This window comes from Coregonus lavaretus (assembly GCF_964263955.1).
Source record: "Coregonus lavaretus genome assembly, chromosome: 16".
Lineage (NCBI taxonomy): Eukaryota > Metazoa > Chordata > Actinopteri > Salmoniformes > Salmonidae > Coregonus > Coregonus lavaretus.
The window spans coordinates 5945678-5972778 of NC_140003.1; positions in this window are offsets into that span (position 1 = coordinate 5945678).

A 27101-nucleotide genomic window follows, 5' to 3' on the forward strand; every position below is an offset into this window, starting at 1 on the left:
AGTGCCTATTGAATGTATTTCAATTGACAGATTTTCTTATATGACTGTCAGTCATGTGAAATCCATAGATTAGAGCCTAAGGAATTTATTTCAATTGACTGATTTTCTTAAATGAACTGTAACTCAGTAAAATTGTTCAAATTGTTGCATTTTGCGTTTATGTTTTTGTTCAGTATACATAGCCTCGTTATCGTTATTTTATTGTGTTACTATTTTTCCTTTAGTTTATTTAGCAAATTTTTCTTACTTACTTTTTAAAGTGTAGTGTTGGTTAAGGGCTCATACACAAGCATTTCACGGTAAGGTCTACACCTCTTGTAGGTGTCATCCTCCGACAACCATAGGCACCTCCTCACTCACAGTCGGGACTAATTATCTGCCTATTGGTGTCATCTGTGGCTATTTGATTCACCTGTGTATTTATGCCCTCACTTCCCTGTGTTCCCTTGCTCAGTTTTCTCTGCTAGTTCCTTGATGTCAAGCAGTACGTATCAGTGTCGGATCACGTGACAGAGTTACAGGTACTCGAGAAGTGTTCTCCTTTTGTTATTGTGTTTTTCCAGTCAGAGTTAGTATTTCGTATTGTTTGTTGTCAGCCTGTTTTTTTGGAGACCTATGTGCTCCTCATTTGTTTTAGTGTATAGTCCGTTGTATCCTGGCTTTTGGACCACCAGTAAAGATCCTTGTTTCACCATCCTTGCCTACTGCCTACTGTCTATCCTGCACCGCACCTGGGTCACACCTCACACCAACCCTTACAGAAAACTGAGCCAATATGGACCCAGCGGCGGCAGCACAGTATCATAACGCATTGGCAGCGCAGGGAGCCATGCTGGATCAACACGACCACAGCCTGCAGCAGATCATTGAGAATCTCCACCAGCTGACGATCGCCGTGCGGAGCCCGCTGGACACCTGACCAGCCCCGGCAGGCGCCGGAGCGGAAGCCGCGGCAGCGGCGTATCCAGTCTCGCCTGCGACATCGCGGGAACCCCGCCTACCACCTCCGGAGAGGTACGACGGATGTCCAGAGGGCTGCAGGGAATTCCTCACCCAGTGTTCCCTGATGTTCAGCCTGCAACCCTCCTCCTTCCCTACGGAGCATGGCTGGGTGGCCTACATTATCACCCTGTTGACTGGTCGGGCCCTTTCCTGGGCTACCGCGGAGTGGGAGAGCCAAACTCCGGCGTTCTCAGACTCCTACCAATTCACCCAGGAATTACGCAAGGTGTTCGACACCTCTCGGGTGGTGTCGGGGCACGAGGCTGGGAGGCGGCTCACGGCTTGTCGGCAGGGTGACCATTCGGTGGTGGACTACTAGTGTAGTTTCAGACTCGGGCTTGAGAGGCAGGATGGGAAGAGGCCACGCTGGTCGTCCTGTACGCGCAGGGGCTATAGGAGGGGATGAAGGACGAACTCTCCTTCAGGGAGCTGCCTGAGCAACTGGACGGCCTCTCTGTGCGGGTGGACAATCAGCGTCGTGAGAGGGCATACGAGAGGGGCATGATGCAAGGCTCGCCTCAGGAGGAGGCTATACAGCTGGGTGTAGCGCGCTTGTCCCGGATGGAGAGGCAGAGGCCCCAGGGACATTGCTGGTACTGCGGCCATGCAGGTCACCACGGCAACTAATGCCCGGTGAAGCCGGGAAAACGGGAGGGCTCACTGGTATCGGGAGGGGTGCTATCGAGCCAGATACGAAACCCCAACTCCAGAGGGCCAGACTTTTCTCTCCATCAGGGTTCAGTGGGACCGCGCTGCGCGTCGAGCGCATGCACTGGTGGATTCGGGGGACACAGAAAACCTGATGGACGCGAGGCTGGCCCAAGGGTGGAGCATTCCGTTACTCCCTCTCTCCGAGCTGGTTCCGGTCATGGGCCTGGACGGCTGGCCATTGGGGTCGGGCTGCATCACCCGGCGCACTGTCCCCGTGCGTGTCCGGGTTGCGGGGGGGCTTTGGGAGTATATCCAGTTTTTCATTGTGGACTCTCCGGAGTGTCCCCTCATCCTCGGGCACCCCTGGCTGGCCGTCCACAACCCCCGAATAGACTGGTCCACATGGTGGCTCATCCGACTTCACCAGCCATCCGGGGGTGCCAGGACGTTGGAGTTCCTGCGTAGGAGGTTCTGGTGGCCATCTGCTGAGGGGGATACGCGCGCCTTTGTGGCTGATTGCCTGGTGTGCACATGCACGAAGAGCTCACGTCAGCCCGAGGCAGGGCTGCTCCGACCCCTGCCTATCCCCAAGCGCCCCTATTCCCCGAGCAAGAGAAGGATGCAGCGGTCCCGTCAGGCCATTCAGAGTGGTCTGGCGAGTCAACCCAGTGACCTACCGCCTGCAACTTCCCCCACCATGCAGGTGCATCCCACATTCTATGTGACCCTCCTCTAGCCCATTGCCACCTGTCCCCTGGCTCCTCGTCCTGTTCCCCCTCTGCGCCTCGTCGGAGGGCAGCCGCCTTTTACGGTGGACCGGATCCTGGATCTACTTTGTGGCATACAGTATGCGTTATTTACTTGAGGAGTGTTATTTACAACAACAAAAAACTTGCCACAGGTGGGATTCAAATTCACAGCCGTTGCATCCCGTAAAAAAAAAAAGCTTACCGCATTAGTGGACTTCGCCACCACTCGATGATAGCTGTAAGGATAAAATAGTTGACAAGACCACCATTGTCTTCAACTTATTTTTTATGATGTAGCTATGAATATAACCATATTATCCTCTTACATGTATTTATTCCATAAAAGCACATGGATGTGTGTGAAACAGATAAGCAAAAACATGAAAGTTGGTCATACAGTATATGCGAAAACATCCCTTTAAAATTCAGTAGCCTAGTCAAGGATGCATCATGCAAATATTTGCACAACCTAAACCTTGAAGTTGGAGGTTTTCGAATCTCCCTCTGGTGGCCAAGTTGACCAAATTTAAGAAATGCCATTGGATGATTGCTCTACCGTTTAAAGAGCAACTGAACTGAACTGAAAAAACTACTTCTTCCTTTGAAAATGGACTATGTAGCATCGATATGAGTCAGAAACATTTCATCTAGGGTCAAAATGTACTATAAAGTGTAAATAAGATAATTTTGGTCATAAAGTCTGTCGTCCAAAACTCTGTTTTGTGAAATTTGTGGACAAGAGTTCGTCACAACATTGGGCTTGAATTACAATTATGTCAATAATTTATGCCCCCTTTTGCCCATTAACACGTGGTGGCACTGTATTGTTTGGAGAAGACTGGGCGAGTTTGTTTTGCATGTGCTGGTGCCCTTGATAGGTGGAGATTTCTCCAATGGAATGGTCAAAAATGGACCAATAGAATGGTTGAAAATGAGCAAACCCCGCCAACCAGTGGTGCCCACTGTTTCCCTTAGACAACACAGTGTAGACGGGTGGTCTGCCACAGATTATCTTTGACAGTAGTTTGATGTGCAATGCACATACTGCTAGGGAAATACTCTATTGAAAATGGGCTTCCATAAAGTTGTTCAACAATCTTAGGCAGAGGGCAGGATATGGATTAACTGTTACATCCGATGATAGCTACTACTTCTGTGGGCTGTCAACCCTCAAACCCGAGACTGCCTGGTGTTGTTGGTGACTGGTGGTGATTTGGTTACACTAGCTAGCTAGCAATGTTAGCTAGCTACATTATTTTGATAATGCTAGCGAGCCAGGCTAGCTATGATACTATGATGTAAAGAACAGTTAGCTAAATAAAAAGCTTCTGTTTGCGTTGCTAAAGTTAGCAAGCTAGCTACCTTGCTAAAAAGAGCTTTGTCAACTGCAAGATGGAGGGATCTTGATTGGCAGTCATGCTTACTAACTGTAGCCTATTCATTGGCATTTCAGGTTTGATAAGATGTAGCCAGCTTGCTTTCAATGTTTCAACCCAAACTGACTAGTTGTAAGATCCCTGCTAGCTAACATTAGCTAGCTAGGTAACTAGCTACCTAATTACAAGTTGGGTTTGCAAATTAGGCAGCTACAAAACATAATGACAACAGCATTGTAATGTATTTTCTAGGGCAAAATTAATGATGACGTTCCACCAGACAAGGCTGAGTAAGTCCTATTTCAGAGTAATGGAGGACACTTGAATCAGGTTGGTTACATAAATACTATCACTTGTTTGTCCTGGAATTCAGCTATCATAACCACTATTGATAATGTAATCAGTATTGTGTGTGTTATTATGTGTCTTTATGTTGTAAGGAGGTAAACTCCCTTCCACAGTGCCATGGGACTACTCCTGGGTCTAGGTGAGTAATGCAAATGTGTCAATGCCATGCTGGCACATTTCCCTTGTGAATTAGCTGTGAATCATAATCTCTGATTGGCTATGTTCAACCGTGTATTTAAGGCTGGCCTCCATGACTGTATGGTAAGTTCCTCTCTCTCCCTCCATCTATTTATTTGTGAAAGGAGCTAGGTCGGATCTGTAAGTCAGGCTCCTTCATGACCAGTATCTGTGATGAGAGGGGAGCTGATCAACGCTGCCATGCCCACCAGGCACTGGCAAACACCTCAGCAGGGACAAAAGGTGATTGCTAATAACACAGGACATCACAAGTGTTTAGTGATATCAGAATCACCTTCATTCGCCAAATTAGTGATGGGAAGTTTGGCTCTTTTTAGATTGATTGTGAACGACTCTTCGCAGAATGCATTGCTTGAATGCCGTGAGGGTGGTAAGTAGCCCGATGACTCACACTCAATTATTCTGCTGCTCTGTCGTTCGCTACATACTTGTCATTGCGGAGAAGAAACTAATGTCCATGGGAATGGCATAGCATTTGGCCGGAGCAAGGACTCTAGGTAGCCAGGCAAGGTGATAAGTGCAGTCAGCCCCCAAACTATTCGTGCTCGAGTTTATTGAACAGAGGCTGTGTATGTTTTGGTTATACAAAGCTGGGTCATCATAACATTCAATAAGCAATTAAATGCAGCCATTCTTGCACCATGCGATCAATTATCAGTTCTAAACATGTATTTTTCTTCTTTATACTCTATCTATTTTCCGGCGCACATACAGTATGTGACCCGTTACATAAAGCTGGGTGTATGACACAAGTCAGTACTTCACAGGAGGGGCATTTGAACATTTAAAAAAAACTTTTGTTTGCAGAAATGACTTCTTGAACATGTGAACTTTCATGTGCCTTAATAACAAAGCCTTATGTAATCTGTAAATATAAATAAAATGTGAAGTCATTAAGCTGTTCAGACACTGAGAAAATACAGAATGTTGCCTACAGTGCCTTGCAAAAGTATTCATCCCCCTTGGCGTTATTCCTATTTTATTGCATTACAACCTGTAATTTAAATGGATTTTTATTTGGATTTCATTTAATGGACATACACAAGATAGTCCAAATTGGTGAAGTGAAATGAAAAAAATTACTTGTTTCAAAAAATTCTAGAAAATAAATAACGGAAAAGTGGTGCATGCATATGTATTCACCCCCTTTGCTATGAAGTCCCTAAATAAGATCTGGTGCAACCAATTATCTTCAGAAGTCAAATAATTAGTTAAATAAAGTCCACCTGTTTGCAATCTAAGTGTCACATGATCTCAGTATATATACACCTGTTCTGAAAGGCACCAGAGTCTGTAACACCACTAAGCAAGGGGCATCACCAAGCAAGCGGCAACATGAAGACCAAGGACCTCTCCAAACAGGTCAGGGACAAGGTTGTGGAGAAGTACAGATCAGGGTTGGGTTATAAAAAAATATCAGAAACATTGAACATCCCACGGAGCACCATTAAATCCATTATTATAAAATGGAAAGAATATGACACCACAACAAACCTGCCAAGAGAGGGCCGCCCACCAAAACTCACGGACCAGGCAAGGAGGGCAAGGAGGGCATTAGACCAAAGATAACCCTGAAGGAGCTGCAAAGCTGTCCATAGGACTACATTAAGCTGTACACTCCACAGAGCTGGGCTTTACAGAAGAGTGGCCAGAAAAAAGCCATTGCTTGAAGAAAAAAATAAGCAAACACGTTTGGTGCTCGCCGAAAGCCATGTGGGAGACTCCCCAAACATATGGAAGAAGGTACTCTGGTCAGATGTGACAAGAATCTAGCTTATTGGCCATCAAGGAAAACGCTATGTCTGGTGCAAATGCAACACGTCTCATCGCCCCGAGAACACCATCCCCACAGTGAAGCATGGTGGTGGCAGCATCATGCTGTGGGGATGTTTTTCATCGGCAGGGACTGGGAAACTGGAATTGAAGGAATGATGGATGGTGCTAAATATAGGGAAATTCTTGAGGGAAACCTCTTTCAGTCTTCCAGAGATTTGAGACTGGGACGGAGGTTCACCTTCCAGCAGGACAATGACCCTAAAGATACTGCTAAAGCAACACTTGAGTGGTTTAAGGGGAAACATTTAAAAGTCTTGGAATGGCCTAGTCAAAGCCCAGACTTCAATCCAATTGACAATCTGTGGTGTGACCTAAAGATAGCTGTACACCAGCGTAATCCATCCAACTTGAAGGAGCTGGATCAGTTTTGCTCGATGTGCCAAGCTCATAGAGACATACCCTAGTCATAGACTGTTCTCTCTGCTACCGCACGGCAAGCGGTACCGGAGTGCCAAGTCTAGGTCCAAAAGACTTCTCAACAGCTTCTACCCCCAAGCCATAAGACTCCTGAACAGCTAATCATGGCTACCCGGACTATTTGCACTGCCCCCCCACCCCATCCTTTTTACGCTGCTGCTACTCTGTTAAGTATTTATGCATAGTCACTTTAACTCTACCCACATGTACATATTACCTCAACTAGCCGGTGCCCCCGCACATTGACTATGCAACGGTACCCCCCTGTATATATAGCCTCCCTACTGTCACTTTATTCTATTGTATATATAGCCTCCCTACTGTCACTTTATTTTTTACTTCTGCTCTTTTTTTTCTCAACACTTTTTTGTTGTTGTTTTATTCTTACTTTTTTGTTTAAAATAAATGCACTGTTGGTTAAGGGCTGTAAGTAAGCATTTCACTGTAATGTCTGCACCTGTTGTATTCGGCGCATGTGACCAATAAAATTTGATTTGATTTGATTTGATTTGATACCCCAAGAGACTTGCAGCTGTAATTGCTGCAAAAGGTGGCTCTACAAAGTATTGACCATGATTGGTTGAGATAATGAGGGGGCTGGGACATTCACGAGAAAGAGAGTCCATTCTGTCACTCAAGGCTTCTCTGTCAAATGGCACATACTGCTCTCTGCTACCGCGGGTATTTGAAAGATCCATTGGATTTACTCATATTTTCATCATGCAAAGTGTAGCTTTAGATTTCAATGCCAGTGTTGTCCTGAATACAGCTGCTGCTATTGACACATCTCTCTTTCTTCTGTGGCTAAAGCAGTCTGGACTGGTTGAAGCCAAGTAGGAAGGATTAATTTGAAAGTGTTTCAGTCTGCCTGGAATCATCATAATCCATACAGCGGTGAGAGTCTACAGTTAAAATGCCAAGATAGCTACATGTACATAAGTTATTGTCTCAACTGTATAAAAAATATGTTTTCATTGCTAGCTACTGTCAGCTAAATAGCTACCTAGACAGTTGCATACAGGTACCGTTATATGTTAGCTTGCTTCGTTCCGCAACAAGCCATTGTTTACAGATGGTTTGTTGCGGGACGAAGCAATGGTAAACCTGCTAGCTGAGCTGGACATTTGCATTCTGCTGTTAATGTTGATTGCTGATGTGATAAGGCATGCATGACATGATAATAATATTTTTCAATTTTGCCAATTTTCATGTTTGCCATGTTTAACTACCTAGCTCCCGAAAATAGCCACTGAAGTGCAAATTCTAATCGATTAGCAAGCTAATCAAACCTCATGTTACGTTATAGGGACACATGATAGCTAAATAGCTAGCTAGCTATTGGATTATATATTTAGAGATCCTTTTTTTTGCATGTTCAACTAGCTGGCTAGCTAGATGAATACCATTTACATCTAGCCAGCTGGTAATTATGAAGCTAAATGTTTGCTAAATCTTGCTAGTTATCTTGTGTCTGCATTGCCATTGTTGGGCTGGAAGCAGATTAAGTGTGTACAGAGTATTTTAGTACAGCTGTAGCAGTCAGCAGGCAATAACAAGCTAAAGGACATTAATTAATTCATGTTTTAACCAACCGATGCATATCTGTATTCCCAGTCATGTGAAATCCATAGATTAGGGCCTAATTAATTTATTTCATTTGACTGATTGTCCTTATATGAACTGTAACTCAGTAACATTTTTGAAATTGTTGCATGTTGCATAAAATTTTTGGTTCAGTGTATTAATATATAATGTCAATTGGTATTTGTAAGTATTTTATTGTTGAAATGTTTTCTTTGTTTTTTAAGTACTACCTCACTGCTTTAGCACATGGCCACATTTGCATGTTTAGAATATGTACATAAGTTCGCAATTACATTAATTTCATATTACTCTGCAGGCTACTCAGTAGCAAAGTGGTATGAGAAGAGTGTGATCCTGCATCTCACATCTGCCTGTAGTTATTTTACTATGCCAGCTGGACCCATGACGCAAACTCTTTCATATCCAGGATGGAGTGTTATGCACTCCACCCCTCCTGCAACCTGACTGCACCTGTCAATAACCTGTAATACATTACATAGATGGAAGAGACTTCATCATCAACTGGATACTTGAAGACAGAACCTGACCCAGAGAGCTTTGCATGTCAGTGTGTTAGACAGCCAAATCCTTACATTTGGGCAAATAGACCATAGAAATTGAAATAAATGCCATTGTAGTTCTGGCTAGACAACTGATATTGATTTGCTTGTTAAAGTGTAGGCACACTGTCTTTAGAATAGCACATCAATATGATACAGTGAAGGAAAAAAAGTATTTAGTCAGCCACCAATTGTGCAAGTTCTCCTACTTAAAATCACATTGTAGGATTTTTAATGAATTTATTTGCAAATTATGGTGGAAAATAAGTATTTGGTCAATAACAAACGTTTCTCAATACTTTGTTATATACCCTTTGTTGGCAATGACACAGGTCAAACGTTTTCTGTAAGTCTTCACAAGGTTTTCACACACTGTTGCTGGTATTTTGGCCCATTCCTCCATGCAGATCTCCTCTAGAGCAGTGATGTTTTGGGGCTGTCGCTGGGCAACACGGACTTTCAACTCCCTCCAAAGATTTTCTATGGGGTTGAGATCTGGAGACTGGCTAGGCCACTCCAGGACCTTGAAATGCTTCTTACGAAGCCACTCCTTCGTTGCCCGGGCGGTGTGTTTGGGATCATTGTCATGCTGAAAGACCCAGCCACGTTTCATCTTCAATGCCCTTGCTGATGGAAGGAGGTTTTCACTCAAAATCTCACGATACATGGCCCCATTCATTCTTTCCTTTACACGGATCAGTCGTCCTGGTCCCTTTGCAGAAAAACAGCCCCAAAGCATGATGTTTCCACCCCCATGCTTCACAGTAGGTATGGTGTTCTTTGGATGCAACTCAGCATTCTTTGTCCTCCAAACACGACGAGTTGAGTTTTTACCAAAAAGTTCTATTTTGGTTTCATCTGACATTCTCCCAATCCTCTTCTGGATCATCCAAATGCACTCTAGCAAACTTCAGACGGGCCTGGACATGTACTGGCTAAATCAGGGGGGACACGTCTGGCACTGCAGGATTTGAGTCCCTGGCAGCGTAGTGTGTTACTGATGGTAGGCTTTGTTACTTTGGTCCCAGCTCTCTGCAGGTCATTCACTAGGTCCCCCCGTGTGGTTCTGGGATTTTTGCTCACTGTTCTTGTGATCATTTTGACCCCACGAGGTGAGATCTTGCGTGGAGCCCCAGATCGAGGGAGATTATCAGTGGTCTTGTATGTCTTCCATTTCCTAATAATTGCTCCCACAGTTGATTTCTTCAAACCAAGCTGCTTACCTATTGCATATTCAGTCTTCCCAGCCTGGTGCAGGTCTACAATTTTGTTTCTGGTGTCCTTTGACAGCTCTTTGGTCTTGGCCATAGTGGAGTTTGGAGTGTGACTGTTTGAGGTTGTGGACAGGTGTCTTTTATACTGATAACAAGTTCAAACAGGTGCCATTAATACAGGTAACGAGTGGAGGACACAGGTCTATGAGAGCCAGAAATCTTGCTTGTTTGTAGGTGACCAAATACTTATTTTCCACCATATTTTGCAAATAAATTCATAAAAAATCCTACATTGTGATTTTCTTGGAAAAAAAATCTCAATTTGTCTGTCATAGTTGACGTGTACCTATGAAGAAAATTACAGGCCTCTCTCATCTTTTTAAGTGGGAGAACTTGCACAATTGGTGGCTGACTAAATAGTTTTTTCCCCCACTGTATTTATAGCAGAAAATGTTGTCTTTGTAACGCGGACAAACCCATCGATTTTTAGTTGATGTACCTATACTCAAGCTGGGCGATGTTTGTGCAATGTCCACATGTAGCCTACACCTGTAGAGATATTAGTAGTTCTGGGATTTGTCCCCCGGGAAATATCTAACAGCGGACATAAGGAGAGATGAGACAAAACTAGCCAGTTATAGAATACTGTGTTACAGGACAGCTGAGCTGACTGTAGGCTCACAGTAGTTTAGATTGTTTCCATGGTAACATGTCTTTACATGACGTGATGAATCTTTTAAACTAAGTTGCAAGCTACTTTCGTGGCAAGGTGTTGTAGAATGAGTGTCTCATTAAACACATTCCAGACACTGGTTCTTGCCATCTCTGTGTAATTGTGATTTGACATAGAATTATAAGCTAGCTAACTTTAGATAGGCTAGCCCGCTGCAGCTATCCCCCAAGCTATGCAATTTAGCTGCTGTCAGCTTGGCTAAACGCAAGGTCAGCGCCAAAGATGATCTAGTTGCCTATATTCTTCCTCTCTACTTTAGCCTACACATACAGTGGGGAAAAAAAGTATTTAGTCAGCCACCAATTGTGCAAGTTCTCCCACTTAAAAATATGAGAGAGGCCTGTAATTTTCAACATAGGTACAGACAAATTGAGAAAAAAAAATCTGGAAAATCACATTGTAGGATTTTTTATGAATTTATTTGCAAATTATGGTGGAAAATAAGTATTTGGTCACCTACAAACAAGCAAGATTTCTGGCTCTCACAGACCTGTAACTTCTTCTTTAAGAGGCTCCTCTGTCCTCCACTCATTACCTGTATTAATGGCACCTGTTTGAACTTGTTATCAGTATAAAGGACACCTGTCCACAACCTCAAACAGTCACACTCCAAACTCCACTATGGTCAAGACCAAAGAGCTGTCAAAGGACACCAGAAACAAAATTGTAGACCTGCACCAGGCTGGGAAGACTGAATCTGCAATAGGTAAGCAGCTTGGTTTGAAGAAATCAACTGTGGGAGCAATTATTAGGAAATGGAAGACATACAAGGCCACTGATAATCTCCCTCGATCTGGGGCTCCACGCAAGATCTCACCCCGTGGGGTCAAAATGATCACAAGAACGGTGAGCAAAAATCCCAGGGGACCTAGTGAATGACCTGCAGAGAGCTGAGACCAAAGTAACAAAGCCTACCATCAGTAACACACTACGCCGCCAGGGACTCAAATCCTGCAGTGCGAGACGTGTCCTCCTGCTTAAACCAGTACATGTCCAGGCCCGTCTGAAGTTTGCTAGAGTGCATTTGGATGATCCAGAAGAGGATTGGGAGAATATCATATGGTCAGATGAAACCAAAATATAACTTTTTGTTAAAATCTCAACTCGTCGTGTTTGGAGGACAAAGAATGCTGAGTTGCATCCAAAGAACACCATACCTACTGTGAAGCATGGGGGTGGAAACATCATGCTTTGGGGCTGTTTTTCTGCAAAGGGACCAGGACGACTGATCCGTGTAAAGGAAAGAATGAATGGGGCCATGTATCGTGAGATTTTGAGTGAAAACCTCCTTTCATCAGCAAGGGCATTGAAAATGAAACGTGGCTGGGTCTGTCAGCATGACAATGATCCCAAACACACCGCCCGGGCAACGAAGGAGTGGCTTCGTAAGAAGCATTTCAAGGTCCTGGAGTGGCCTAGCCAGTCTCCAGATCTCAACCCCATAGAACATCTTTGGAGGGAGTTGAAAGTCCGTGTTGCCCAGCGACAGCCCCAAAACATCACTGCTCTAGAGGAGATCTGCATGGAGGAATGGGCCAAAATACCAGCAACAGTGTGTGAAAACCTTGTGAAGACTTACAGAAAATGTTTGACCTGTGTCATTGCCAACAAAGGGTATATAACAAAGTATTGAGAAACTTTTGTTATTGACCAAATACTTATTTTCCACCATAATTTGCAAATAAATTCATAAAAAATCCTACAATGTGATTTTCTGGATTTTTTTTCCTCATTTTGTCTGTCATAGTTAACGTCTACCTATGATGAAAATTACAGGCCTCTCTCATCTTTTTAAGTGGGAGAACTTGCACAATTGGTGGCTGACTAAATACTTTTTTTCCCCACTGTATAATTTAATTAGCCATAGACCATCTTAAGATGGTGAGTCAGTCAGGAGGGAAGAAGTCCTCAACTTCAAAACTTCTCTCCATAGCAAAGCTAGCTTAGCTTACCTTGCTGTCACTACACTAACGTTACGCCCTTGTTTGTTGTTATTGAATGGAAAAGATCAAGATCACTTTATTATCCAACTGAAATCTGACTTCCGGTTTTAACCCAACCCCTCCGAAAGACACACATACATACACCGACATATACAGGTTTTTGAAGAGGTGCGGGGGGCTGCCACACTGTGTGCCCGGGGAGCTGTTGTTGTGGGGGGTTAAGTGCCTTGCTCAAGGGCACAATGGCATGCAATGGCCTCTAGGATTTGATACCAGCAACCCTTGTCTGTATAATCAACTTACATATAGCTATGACAGACATACTTACCCCCAACAGACATGCCACCAGGGGTCTCTTCACAGTCTCCAATTCCAGAACGAATTCAAGGCAACTCACAGTAATACTGTATATATATATATATATATATATATATATATATATATATATATTAGTCATGATCACATGGAACTCCCTTCCATCTCAAATGACTCAAGCAAACAGCTAAATTAGTTTTTTTTATATAATACAAAAATCACAGCACGACGCCTCTCCCCTATCCAACCTAAATAACTCTTAGGCATATGTATATGTACTGATGTGTGAGTAACTGTCAGTAATGTGTGTAACTGTCAGTAGGACCTTTTTTGGTTCTAATGTTCTTATCATACATTTGTGAAGTTCAGTCCTTAAGCTGTTCTTCTCTATTGATGTTCTGTATTGTCATGTTTTATGTTTTGTGTGGACCCCATGAAGAGTAGCTGCTGCTTCAGCAACAGCTAATGGGGATCCTTAATACTAAATACCCATTGCAGCTGTATCACTAACTTTTTTGCCTTGAATGCAATGTATTGACTTATGTCAATGCCCTTGAAGCATTTTGTGTGTCAATATCCTGTCTGTGGAGGTGGGAGAGAGAGGAGGGAGACAGAGATGAGAAGAGGGGGAGGGAGGACCAGAAGGAGGGAGGGGTAATAGGGAGAGAAAGAAGGGGGAGAGTGAGGGAGGGTGAGAGAAAAAGTGAGAGGGTGAAGGAGGGAGGGGGAGCGGGGAGGGGAAAGAGAGCGAGTCAACAGACAGGGGGGAGGGAAAGAGATGAGAGGAGGGGGTAAGAGAAGGAGGGAAAGAGAACAAGAAAGAGAGAGGAGAGAGAGCGAGGTGGAGGGGGTGAATGAAGGGGAAGGAAAGAGAAGAGGAGGGGTATAAAGAGGAGGTAGAGAGAAAGAGGGATGAGGCAAAGAGAAGGAGGGAGGTAGGGGAGAAAAGTGGAGAGGGGTGATTAGAGAATAGAGAGAAAAACATGTCTCTCTGTCTGTGAGTCATCTTTTCACCTTTTCCCATTGACTGGAATGTATTGACATAAGCATGAATTGGTTGACACTCATCTTTTCCACATTGACTGGAATTGTATTGACATAAGTGTCAACGTTGCCACTCATCTTTTCCCATTGAATGCAATGTATTGACATGTCAATGTTCCCACTCATCATTTCCCATTGAATGCAATGTATTGCCATAAGCATCAACCTTGTGACAATCATCTTTTCCCATTTGATGCAACGCATTGACAAAATCTTCAATTGGTTGACACTCATCTTTTCCCATTGAATGAAATGCATTGACATAAGCTTCAATGGGTTGACACTTATCTTTTCCCATTGACTGCGATGTATTGACATAAGTATCAACCTTGTGACACCTCTTTTGTCACACAACACAATGCCACAGATGTCTCAAGTTTTGAATGAGCGTGCAATTGTCATGCTGACTGCAGGAATGTCCACCAGAGCTATTGCCAGATAATTTACTGCTAATTTCTCTACCATACGCCGTCTCCAACGTCATTTTAGATAATTTGGCAATACGTCCAACCGGCCTCACAACCGCAGACCACGTTTAACCACGCCAGACCAGGACCTCCACATCCGGCTTCTTCACCTGCGGGATCATCTGAGACCAGCCACTCGGACAGCTGATGAAACTGTGGGTTTACACAACCGAAGAATTTCTGCACAAACTGTCAGAAACCGTCTCAGGGAAGCTCATCTGCGTGCTTGTCTTCCTCAACAGGGTCTTGACCTGACTGCAGTTTGGCATCATAACTGACTTCAGTGGGCAAATGCTCACCGTCGATGGCCACTTGCACACTGGAGAAGTGTGTTCTTCACGGATCAATCCCGGTTTCAACTGTACATGGCAGATGGCTGAGTGGTTTGCTGATGTCATTGTTGTGAACAGAGTGCCCCATGGTGGCGGTGGGGTTATGGTATGTGCAGGCATAAGCTACAGACAACGAACACAATAGTATTTTATTGATGGCAGTTTGAATGCACAGAGATACCGTGATGAGATCCTGAGGTCCATTGTCGTGCCATTCATCTGCCGCCATCACCTCATGTTTCAGCATGATAATAAACAGCCCAATGTCACAAGGATCTTTACATAATTCCTAGAAGCTGAAAATGTCCCAGTTCTTCCATGGCCTGCATACTCACCAGACATGTCACCCATTGAGATTGTTTGGGATGCTCTGGATCGACGTGTATGACAGCGTTTTCCAGTTCCCGCCAATATCCAGCAACTTTGCACAGCCATTGAAGTGGAGTGGGACAACATTCCACAGGCCACAATCAACAGCCTGATCAACCTTATTGAAGGTAATGTGAGATTTGGAAGGAGATGTGAGATGTGTCGCGCTGGAATGAGGCAAATGGTGGTCACACCAGATACTGACTGGTTTTCTGATCCACGCCCCCATTTTTAAAAAAAGGTATCTGTGACCAACCAATGCATATCTGTATTCCCAGTCATGTAAAATCCATAGATTAGGGCCTAATGAATGTACACTGCTCAAAAAAATAAAGGGAACACTTAAACAACACAATGTAACTCCAAGTCAATCACACTTCTGTGAAATCAAACTGTCCACTTAGGAAGCAACACTGATTGACAATAAATTTCACATGCTGTTGTGCAAATGGAATAGACAACAGGTGGAAATTATAGGCAATTAGCAAGACACCCCCAATAAAGGACTGGTTTTGCAGGTGGTGACCACAGACCACTTCTCAGTTCCTATACTTCCTGGCTGATGTTTTGGTCACTTTGGAATGCTGGCGGTGCTTTCACTCTAGTGGTAGCATGAGACGGAGTCTACAACCCACACAAGTGGCTCAGGTAGTGCAGCTCATCCAGGATGCGAGCTGTGGCAAGAAGGTTTGCTGTGTCTGTCAGCGTAGTGTCCAGAGCATGGAGGCGCTACCAGGAGACAGGCCAGTACATCAGGAGACATGGAGGAGGCCGTAGGAGGGCAACAACCCAGCAGCAGGACTGCTACCTCCGCCTTTGTGCAAGGAGGAGAAGGAGGAGCACTGCCAGAGCCCTGCAAAATGACCTCCAGCAGGCCACAAATGTGCATGTGTCTGCACAAACGGTCAGAAACAGACTCCATGAGGGTGGTATGAGGGCCCGACGTCCACAGGTGGGGGTTGTGCTTACAGCCCAACACAGTGCAGGACGTTTGGCATTTGCCAGAGAACACCAAGATTGGCAAATTCGCAACTGGCGCACTGTGCTCTTCACAGATAAAAGCAGGTTCACACTGAGCACATGTGACAGACGTGACAGAGTCTGGAGACGCCGTGGAGAACGTTCTGCTGCCTGAAACATCCTCCAGCATGACCGGTTTGGCGGTGGGTCAGTCATGGTGCAGGGTGGCATTTCTTTGGGGGGCCGCACAGCCCTCCATGTGCTCGCCAGAGGTAGCCTGACTGCCATTAGGTACCGAGATGAGATCCTCAGACCCCTTGTGAGACCATATGCTGGTGCGGTTGGCCCTGGGTTCCTCCTAATGCAAGACAATGCTAGACCTCATGTGGCTGGAGTGTGTCAGCAGTTCCTGCAAGAGGAAGGCATTGATGCTATGGACTGGCCCGCCCGTTCCCCAGACCTGAATCCAATTGAGCACATCTGGGACATCATGTCTCGCTCCATCCACCAACGCCACGTTGCAGCACAGACTGTCCAGGAGTTGGCGGATGCTTTAGTCCAGGTCTGGGAGGAGATCCCTCAGGAGACCATCCGCCACCTCATCAGGAGCATGCCCAGGCGTTGTAGGGAGGTCATACAGGCACATGGAGGCCACACACACTACTGAGCCTCATTTTGACTTGTTTTAAGGACATTACATTAAAGTTGGATCAGCCTGTAGTGTGGTTTTCCACTTTAATTTTGAGGGTGACTCCAATTCCAGACCTCCATGGGTTGATAAATTTGATTTCCATTGATAATTTTTGTGTGATTTTGTTGTCAGCACATTCAACTATGTAAAGAAAAAAGTATTTAATAAGATTATTTCATTCATTCAGATCTAGGATGTGTTATTTTAGTGTTCCCTGTATTTTTTTGAGCAGTGTATTTCAATTGACTGATTTCCTTATATGAACTGTAACTCAGTAAAATAGTTGAAATTGTTGCATGTTGCATTTATATTTTTGTTCAGTGTATTAACATACGTTGTCAATTGGTTGACAATCATCTTTTCCCGTTGACTCTGATATATTGACAAGCATCATGTGGTTGACACTCATCTATTCCCATCAATTGGTTGAAGCATAACTTTTTGCAAAAAGGTGACAGGATGACGTTTTCCTATGATATCATGTTGGACCAATGGAAAATGTCAGAGTAGGCCTACCTATAGTCATGTGTATTTATGCCAACCCAAACTGTAACTTTTCTCTCTTTCAGAGTAAAAAATAACTACAGGTAAACCATATGGAAGGTAAATGCAATCAATCATATTCGATCAGAGTTGCTTAGTCATTACTAGTAGTTTTCTTACTGCCATTTTCCGTTCTGTTTCTGCTGCTGACGACTTTTCTTAGATATCTCTCTCTCTCTCTCTCTTTTAGGAGGACGACTCTGCACATGTCGGGCCCCTCACCAGTTGGCGGCCCCCGAAGGCAAAGACGGATGCATCGATACACAGAGCACCACCACAGGGCAGCAGGCCCAATCCATCTCCATCACCCCAAGCAGGTGGGAAAGGGGGATAAACAAGGGGGGGAAAATGGAAAAGGGAGATGGAGAGGAAGATTAAAGAGGGGGAAATAACAGACACCTGAAAGGTGAAGAAGAGACAGTGAGCAAAGGAGAGAGGTGGTAAGCGAGAGCATTTGGACAGATGCAAAAACAAGAACATTGGACAGATGTAAAACGAGAAAAGATGAGACATGCAAATAGAAAAGCGTAGACAAAGAGGTAGGGAAGGACAAAGAATGACACAAAAAAAGAGACTGTGAGAGGCAGAGAAAACAACAGAAGCAGAGTAGGAGAGAGGAAATGGAGTCTCCCATGGGGTGTAACTGACTAAAGGAAAGGAACCATGGAGGACGATGATCACGGTCAAAGTAGAAGAAAAGGGATGATGGATGATGGCTATAGAAAGATGCTGTCTATTCTAGCGCTGCACCACTGGATACAGCGGTGTCTCTACTTGAATGGACCTTGGAAGGACGTAACATTGGGCAACCTCTTGATTGTTCTCGAAATTAATAGTCTTCAAATAAAGTTTGATTTGGTTTTTAAAAGGCATGTGTCCAACAAATCTGTTGTAAGACAACATATTTATTTATTTGACATTTTGCAGGATTAAATCTCTTGAGACGCATAATCTCCTTTACTTTATAGAAACTTCACCTATATCGGATTGCTCTCCACTCCAGTGTCTTTCAGTAATCACAATCACTCTTTGCACCTTGTTGACTTAGTCACGGTCACAAGGCTTCTGATCTCATCTTTTAGTGACTGTATTTCAGCATTGAACCTCCATTTTCAAATGTTCCCTCAGTGATTGCCCGGTAGTAAGACCTGCTGACATGTTTAGAATCTTTTATGGATATATTTTTCCTGTGTGTCTCAGCTTTTGGGGGTGGCCAAATAGCATAACCTCATCACATTAATGTTGAGACCATATCGCCACACGCAGGTTGCCAAACACAAGGATGCTGGTTCAAATCCTACCCCAACTCCTAACCCTAAAAAATCTAATTTCTTAGAGCTGCCCATAGAACAAGATGGAATAAAGACAACTCCAATCTACGTTTAAATCCCAGTTCATATTCACTGCACATTTCGTACACAGAATTTTTTGAAGATTGTAAATGAAGAACCTGATTACCAAATTCTCAGTTATAATCCTCAAAGAATTTGGGAGGTGAGTGCGAACTGGGATTTAAACTTGCTGCTTGTTGCTTACACTCCTCTCCTTCTCATCATTATTTGTATTAATGTCTCCCTTTGCTCTGCTTAATACAAAGAGATAAAAACTGACCTAGATAAACACTAAAGATCCAGCCCTCATGATTGGTCCTGTTGGGACAGCTGTCAATCAAACGTACCCCAGGCAGCACGTAGACTGATTCATTTTTCCCAAACAGAGCACAGACGACACAGATGAGGGACATATTGGCCATTTATCCTCATGCTGTGTCATAAATTAGTCACGAGTCATTGGTCATTGTATCTCGGGAGATAGTTATAGTATTTATTGATCTCCGTTGAGGTGAAATAAAAGAAAATCGAGCTCAGTGAGAAAGTAGAGAAGAAAGGGAGAATAATTCTCTCTGGTGATTTGATTTCAGACAGGCTTCTGCTCAAAAGCCCTGTTCTTTTCAGCTATGGCTGTCCTCGTTGATGCCCTGGAGGCATTCTTAGTGGGATTGCCCAGTGTCGCTTGTAGTGCTGAAAGAAAAAAATCCTTTGAAACCCCTTAAATCATCGTTGGGATGATCATTATAGTTGGGTGTGTTTTCTGAGAGAACTGTATGAAGGGAATGTCCTACTACACCAAAGTTTTCTCTACTTCATTTTAAATACATGAGAAAATGAAAATAAATAGAACATTGGTTTCTGCTGATTGTGACGTTTTGAGTTCCCAAAACACTTATAAATTGCATTTGATTAGATTTTTAAGATGTTGCCTCAGACTCTATCTTGAGTTTCCCTAAAGTAGCATGTTGTTAGCATTTCCTTTTATTCAGCCGTTTTGATATATGGTTGTGGCTCTGAATTGGAGTGTGTTTAAATTGAGTGTGGTATTGGAGTGTAGTCAACCAGTCAACTGACATGTATGGACTGTAATTGACCCCAACTTTGGTGAATGTGTAGTAGTGCTAGTTAGTATAGGTAGAGTGCCTGAGGGTGTGTGTGTGTGTGTGTGTGTGTGTGTGTGTGTGTGTGAGAGGACAACTTTTGCCTCTGTCCCCGAAGCCCTATTACTGCTTTAGGAAACAGCTGGATGTTAATTGAAGGGAGACTCTTGACGGTGCAGCGCTCGGTGTTGCCAGTGTGTGAGAGTTCAGACCCAGGCAACGTCCCAGCTTCCCAGCCCTGCTGTTGGCTTCTGTTAGCTGCAGAACGACAGGCAGTGACGGGCAAGAGTTCAATCTGCTAAACAGCAAAACCACCAGGCAATTCCCCCTTAGAGTTGGGCGCATTACTAACTGCTTTTCGTGGCTCGTTCACAATAGAGGTGAGCCATTTTGGTCCTATTGGGCTGCAGTTTCTAGATTGATGTTTTCTTATCTGTCATCGGGCAGCTGGGTTACAGCATTGAGCCCACATGATTAAATCACACTGATTAAACCATGCGTTAGGCCTACTTTTCACTTGATCAATCAAGTTTAAACTCAAGTTGAGGTACATAACCAGCCATCACTGTGGCCCTTAATGTGAATAGTATGGATCTAGCAGCTACAGTAACAGTACTCAAGTTAAAGTCAAAGAAATAGCAAATTGGAAAAAGGAACAGGTCAAGGGCAAATTACCTTGCAGACTCTGGCAATGGTCACATGCATCCTTAAAATACATTAGTCTTCAGAACGTTTGCTGAAGCATTACTATGCGAACTTGATTGGAATTGGTACAGTAGAATCAACGATGTACAATAACTGAGGTACACGCTGCAGGCAATTGCTGTTCCATATTCCATCAAGCTACAGTTACTGTACTTGAAGATTGTAATTCAAAATGCCAAAGGAAGGATAGTACAGAAAATATTGACAGTTTTCTGGTGGTCATTCCACAAAGGAAATGAAAACCGCATCATAATTTCCTTGTAAGCCTGTATAGTTATTTGATATCAAAGACTTTTACCACTGACACAGTTTTGTAATGATGGTTGGCAGAATGTCAGCACATACGAGTTTGCCATCTCACTAACCCAATCAATAGAGGTTTAGATAAACAGGATTTTCTTAAACAATTATAACACACATTTCTCAGACAAACTGATGACTCGGTTTGGAGTTTGTATAGTTGAATATGATGAGACAAACTATAAAATTGTGTCCCTCGTCTCTCTGCCTAGCACGGGCATTTATCACAGTTTTGAAAAGAAGGGAGACAAATGGATTGGCCCTATATAACTTTTAATACAGGTAGGGAGGGCATCACTAAGCATCATTTATTCATCTGTCATATTTATTGATTCTCGTCTGGTCCAAATTACTTACTGGAGTGGAGCCATGGCAGAATCAAGACTCAAGGTCTATTTACGTATTATCCCATTATCAATTTGTCATGGCTTCCCTTGCTCCCCAGTCTCTGTGCACTCCCCTTTCTTCTTCATTTGGCTCTTATGCTCTTCAAAAGACACCAGTACTGAATGTTATTTGCGACTTGTGGGAGTGTCTTGGAGGGTAGAAGTGTTGGTAACACTTTAGTCTCAAAAATGCTGGTGGGTTTAAAAGTCCATGGTGTCTGATATAAGCATTTTATTTGTTGGCATGCCCAAACATTATGATGTTCTGTATATTACCACCTTATGTACTCGTAAAGAAATCGTAATAGTGTTACTAAAGCATTTAGTAACATGAGTTACCCCTTTGATATTATGAGTTATGATGAGCAACAACAAGGTGCACTATATTTTATGAAAGACGCCATCTTGGTTGGATATTTATGTATCAATTTATTCTCCCTCCTGTTCTCCTTGTCTCTTTCTGCTATCATCATACACATCTGTTACAGTGAGTCTCAGCAGGATGGGAGCCTTTGATAAGAAACTATTAATTCACACAATTTTCCGGAACTGTAGCCTCATGAAATATTCCAGGCTTGTAGTTTCTACAGCTGCCAACACATAAGAAACACAGCTTCATATCATTTACTGTAAATGCTCACCTTCTGAGCTTCTCAATTATAATGTCAGCATTGTTATCTATTAGTCTATAGCTAAGATTTAGGTAATCATATACACCTCACGTCAAACAGATACACACTACAAACAACAAACTATGCCCAATATTGTCATGAAGTGAAAATGTGTAGAAGTGAAAAAATCCAATATACACTTACAGTGCCTTCAAAAAGTGTTCACACCCCCTGACTTTTTCCACATTTTGTTGTGTTACCGACTGAATTTAAAATGGATTAAATTGAGATTTTTTGTCACTGGCCTACACACAATACCCCATAATGTCAAAGTGGAATTATGTTTTTCAAAATTTGTACAAATTAATTGAAAATGAAAAGCTGAAATGTCTTGAGTAAATAAGTATTCAACCCCTTTGTTTTGGCAAGCCTAAATACGTTCAGGAGTACATATTTGCTTAACAAGTCACATAATAAGTTGCATGGACTCACTCTTAGTGCAATAATAGTGTTTAACATGATTTTTAATGACTACAGATTCAACCACAAAGACCAGCGAGGTTTTCCAATGCTTCGCAAAGAAGGGGAACTATTGGTAGATGGATAAAATAAAAAGCAGACATTGAATATCCCTTTGAGCATGTTGAAGTATTTTAAATACATTTTGGTTGGTATATCAATACACCCAGTCACTACAAAGATACAGGTGTCCTTCCCAACTCAGTTGCCGGAGAGGAAGGAAACCACTCAGGGATTTCACCATGAGGCCAATGGTGACTTTAAAACAGTTACAGTGTTTAATGGCTGTGATAGGAGAAAACTGAGGATGGATCAACAACATTGTAGTTTCTCCACAATACTAACCTAATTGACAGAGTGAAAAGAAGGAAGCCTGTACAGAACGCAAATATTCCAAAACATGTTTCCTATTTGCAACAAGGCATTAAATTAATACTGAAAATAATGTGGCAAAGCAATTAACTTTTTGACCTGAATACAATGTGTATTGTTTGGGGCAAATCCAATACAACACATTACTGAATACCACTCTCCATATTTTCAAGCATAGTGGTGGCTGCAACATGTTATGGCTATGCTTGTAATCGTTAAGGACTGGGGAGCACAGGCAAAATCCTAGAGGAAAACCTGGTTCAGTCTGCTTTCCACCAGAAACTGGGAGATTAATTCACCTTTCAGCAGGACAATAACCTAAAAGGCCAAATCTACACTGGAGTTGCTTAAAAAGAAGACAGTGAATGTTCCTGAGTGGCAGAGTTACCGTTTTTAATTACAGTCGGAGGTTTACATACACTTAGGTTGGAGTCATTAAAACTTGTTTTTCAACCACTGCACAAATTTCTTCTTAACAAACTATAGTTTTGGCAAGTCGGTTAGGCCATCTACTTTGTGCATGACACAAGGAATTTTTCCAACAATTGTTTACTAACATATTATTTAACTTATAATTCAATGTATCACAATTCCAGTGGGTCAGAAGTTTACATACACTAAGTTGACGGCTTTAGATGCTTCTGACAAGCTAATTGACATAATTTCAAGGCCTACTTTCAAACTCAATGCCTCGTTGCTTGACATCATGGGAAAATCAAAAGAAATCAGCCAAGACCACAGAAACAACATTGTAGACCTCCACAAGTCTTGTTCATCCTTGGGAGCAATGTTCATCTGTACAAACAATATTCCGCAAGTATAAGCACCATGGGACCACGCAGCCGTCATACCGCTCAGGAAGGAGATGCGTTCTGTCTCCTAGAGATGAACGTACTTTGGTGCGAAAAGTGCAAATCAATCCCAGAACAACAGCAAAGGACCTTGTGAAGATGCTGGAGGAAACATGTACAAAAGTATCTATATCCACAGTAAAACAAATCCTATATCGACATAACCTAAAAGGCCGCTCAGCAAGGAAGAAGCCACTGCTCCAAAACCACCATAAAAAAGCCAGACTACGGGCTATACATGGGGACAAAGTTCGTACTTTTTGGAGAAATGACCTCTGGTCTAATTAAACAAAAATAGAACTGTTTGGCCATAATGACCATCGTTATGTTTGGAGGAAAAAGGGGACGACTTGCAAGCCGAAGATCACCATCCCAACCGTGAAGCACGGGGGTGGCAGCATCATGCTGTGGGGGTGCTTTGCTGCAGGAGGGACTGGTACACTTCACAAAATAGATGGCATCATGAGGAAGGAAAATGATGTGGATATATTGAAGCAACATCTCAAGACATCAGTTAGGAAGTTAAAGCTTGGTCGCAAATGGGTCTTCCAAATGGACAATGACCCCAAGCATACTTCCAAAGTCGTGGCAAAATGTCTTAAGGACAACAAAGTCAAGGTATTGGAGTGGCCATCACAAAGCCCTGACCTCAATCCTATAGAAAATGTGTGGGCAGAACTGAAAAAGTGTGTTCAAGCAAAGGAGGCCTACAAACTGGCTCATTTACACCAGAATGGGCCAAAATTCACCCAACTTATTGTGGGAAGCTTGTGGAAGGCTACCCGAAATGTTTGACGCAAGTTAAACAATTTAAAGGCAATGCTACCAAATACTAATTGAGTGTATGTAAACTTCTGACTCACTGGGAATGTGATGAAAGAAATAAAAGCTGAAATAAATAATAATTCTGACATTTCACAGTCTTAAAATAAAGTGGTGATCCTAACTGACCCAAAACAGGGAATTTTTACTAGGATTAAATGTCAGGAATTGTGAAAAACTGAGTTTAAATGTATTTGGCTAAGGAGTATGAATAATGATTACATTTTTTATTTTATTTTTTACAAAACATGTTTTCACTTTGTGATTATGGGGTATTGTGTGTAAATGAATGCCCCAAAAATATATATTTTTAATCCATTTTGAATTCAGACTGTAACACAGCAACATGTGGAATAAAACAAGGGTTATGAATACCTTCTGAAGGCATTGTATATGCACATCAGTGGAGGCTCCTCAGAGGAAGAAGGGGAGGACCATCCTATGAAATTTCATAAAAATAAAAATAGTGAAACATAAAAAAAGTTATCCTTTTTAGATGAAACTATACTAAATATATTCATATGTAACCAAATAATTAATTAAAATACTCTGTTTTGCAATGAAGGTCTACAGTAACTCAAACAGCACTGTCTGGGGTAGCACCATGGTGTAGCCGGAGGACAGCTAGCTTCCGTCCTCCTCTGGCTACATTGACTTCAAGACAAAACCTAGGAGGCTCGTAGGCTTCACCCCATTCCATAGACATACATGGTAATTATGACCACTTCCGGAGGACGTCCTCCAACCAATCAAAGCTTTTGCAGTATGAACGGACATGTTGTCCATCCAATCATTAGGATCAGAGCATGAACCTAGTGTGTTGTATTGGGATTGTGCCACAGAGCATTATGGGGGTTCTATGTTTTGAGAAGCTTGGTGACATTGTTGGATAGAGATCAAGAGGGAAGAGTGATAGTTGAGCATTTGTTGGATATTATTCAATTCAAATCAGTTTTTTTTTTTTTATTACAGGAGACGGAGGAGGTATATTATGAATTGTTTTCTTGGTTTTAGAACTTTATTTTTGTGTGCAGTTAGTGCAATTTATTTAAATGTTTCTGGCTAACTTCAGTAGCTAGCTACCAGCTTGAGTGTGCAGTTTTCTCCGCCAGAATGGTGGAATGGCCAACGCTGCCAAAAATATTGTGGAGTTTTTGTTGAAGAATCCCTTTCATTCTCTGGGGTACACGGAAAAGGTGCAAATTAAAATTGAGGGTCGACCTCTGCCTGAGATCAGTTTCATTAAGAAGGATGAAGAGGTGAGGGCATTCAATACCAACTGGTATCAAAAGTACCATCAATCAAAAGTTTCATCAAGCCGTCTGTATTGCTGGCCTTGCCTGCTTTTTGGAAAGGTCTGAACCTTGGTCGAAAGTTGGGTACAGTGACCTGAAGAACATTGATCGTTCAGCTAAATGCAAAAACAAAAGGAGGGAACATATAAATGCCCATATCAGTTTCAAGCTTCTGTGAAAAAGCCGCATCGATCATGACGAAGGTCTGCGTATTCAAACAACGCAACACAACGAGAAAGTAAGAAGAAACAGGGATGTTCTCAAGCGGCTTATCAACACCACTGCGTTTTTGGGCATGCAATAATTTGCTTTTAGAGGACACAAGGAGCTTGCAGAGGTAATTGCACGTTACGATGCTTTACTTGCTGAACATATCGAACTTTCAACTGTCTTTTCTGGGATGTCAAAAACAATTCCAAATGATTTGATCGTTTCCATCGCATCATCCATTAAAAGTTACATTAAAGAGAGCGGTTGACGCAACACATTTATTTGCGTGCTCTCAAGTAGGCTTTCCACCTTCCTCCTGTATTCATTTAGCAAAGATGATAACACATAATCACTTCGGACAGACACAAGCAAAAACTCATGACTTAAATGTTGCAGCAGCCTAAGCTACATCTAAACAATAGCGATCTGACATGCTGTATGGCATGATAACAATACTATTTTTCAGTTTGATCAACTGTAGGCTACTAATAATAGCAGCTGCATACTGCCTGTGCATCTGGTCAGGGTAAACTAATTGGTAACGTTATGTATTTATAGTCCGTTTCTGTGTCAGGGGAAAATAAAAATGTGATCAAGTTTAGTTTATATTGAAAATTGGGCTGGCTAGGCTGCCTATACGTTTTTAATCCAAAATTATTAACTGGAATTAATCAATCAACATAATAGTGATTACCTACAGTTGCATAGGCCTGCATGATGAAACATGCATAAAGCAAGCTCAGCCCTGTGAGTTCTATTGTTTATCAGTTGTTGTCTATGTGTCTGGGTAGAGGAGATCCATGTGACCTGATTAGGAAAAACTGGTCCATCATAACCCATATAAAACCTTTATGCAACTGATTAATCACTGTCATACCTTATAGGGTCCAGATTTTTCCTAGTTAGGTTAACATATAAGGAAAAACTCCAGGCCCCAGGGGGTAAAAATTGGTGCCACCAGTCTTCTTGCAGTTGACAGTTATCGTCAGGTATGTGGATGATCAGGGCATTATTCAGGAACGTTTCTTGGGCTACTTTGATGTGCCAAGTGGGCGAGATGCCCAGTCTGTGTTTGACTTTATGAATTTTGAGATTTCTGAGTTTAACTTCATAGAGAAACTCATTGTCCAAACCTACGATGGTGCAGCTGTAATGGAATGTATCTGCTATTTGTATTTACAGCTAAGTCCCCTCCTGTTCCCTGATTAAGAGGTGATGACTACTCCACTCCACTACTATTGTCAACTTTCTCCTGACATGAACTGAA